Source organism: Arachis duranensis, chromosome 4 (assembly GCF_000817695.3).
Source record: "Arachis duranensis cultivar V14167 chromosome 4, aradu.V14167.gnm2.J7QH, whole genome shotgun sequence".
NCBI lineage: Eukaryota > Viridiplantae > Streptophyta > Magnoliopsida > Fabales > Fabaceae > Arachis > Arachis duranensis.
Genome location: NC_029775.3, coordinates 107,563,506 through 107,564,952, shown reverse-complemented (window position 1 = coordinate 107,564,952; position 1,447 = coordinate 107,563,506).

The window sequence follows — 1,447 nt, the reverse complement described above, 5'->3', positions numbered from 1 at the left end:
ACACTCAAATCAAAAGAAATTAATGAAATAGAGACTAGTTAAAGTTTATATCATACTTGAGAGAGTGAAAGCTCCCTCTAATATAGCATGAGATTAGCTAGTTTTTGAATTTGTGATTTTTGAAAAAAATCATATATATTAGATTTTTTTTGTTTAAACATTTTTTTGTCAGGTGAATTAGACAATCTTTAATCTTAGATATTATCCATGCATAAAACATTCAAACAACACACTCCCACACATTATATGAATTTATTTTTTGGATTATTTTTCTTTCCGTAAGACTTTAATTTGAGTGTAGTTATTAAGGGGCATATAATATGCCACTCAACCAAGCCTCCAACAGGAACGGACCCAAGTAATGTATTAGGGGGCATTTGCCCCTACTTTTTTTTTTAATATATTACATATATAATATGCTTTCGTATAAATAAATTTATCCCAATCATTTAAAATCTCAAATTCAATTTATCTTTTTATTATTTTGATTATTAGTTAATCTAATTAAATTTAGTCTTCTCTCATTCTCAAATCCCAGCCTTATCACTCTTTTATTTTCTTAAATCATCTTTTTAGTTTCAACATTTTTTTCTATTCATTTTCTAGTGGTCATCTTTTTTTCATCAAAAAGGTTAATTTTAAATTCTCTTTTTTTTAATATAATTCTTTATGACTCTATATATCTTTCAATTTCATTATTTTTTTTTTGATATTTCTAATTACAAATTATAATTCAAACAATTATAGTTTAGGTATTAATTTAATTTTTTATTCTCTTTATAAATTTATATATTTTATTTTATTCTCAATTTACTGAATTTAGTGATCCCTATTATTTATTTGTTTATCTTTCGCTCTATTTTATTATATATAATTATGTTGCATATAAATTTCTAAAATCAACTGATCAATTTACTAATTTAGAATATATATTTTTTATTTATAAAAATAATAATAAAAAACATTTTAAAAAATATCTGTTATTCTATTTTATTATATGTAATTTTTTGTTTTTTTATTCGAATAATTAATGTGTACTTTTATTTTTTTGAATTTAGATTAATATACTTTTAGATTAATATATTTTTTCTTTTATTCTAACCACTTTTATTTGAACCATAAATGGTTGTTACGATATCAAGGCGGCCAATGAAAAAAGACGACCGGATTTGGCCCGTGAGGGGTCCAAAGGTGGTCTAGCTATCGTGGGTTAACGGTTTGATGGGCCATTAGTCAGTCCAGAACAAGCATCAATTTCCAAAAATAATTTTAACGTCAACCAAATAATTTTAATTTCAAATAAAAATAACTATTCTATTACTTATATAGTTATACCGGTTAATATTAAACAATTATTTCTATTATTTTAAAAATAAATTTATCTAGTGTTAATAAAATAATTTAAATAATTAACACACTTAGTAAGTAACTTTTTAATGTCAGTGGT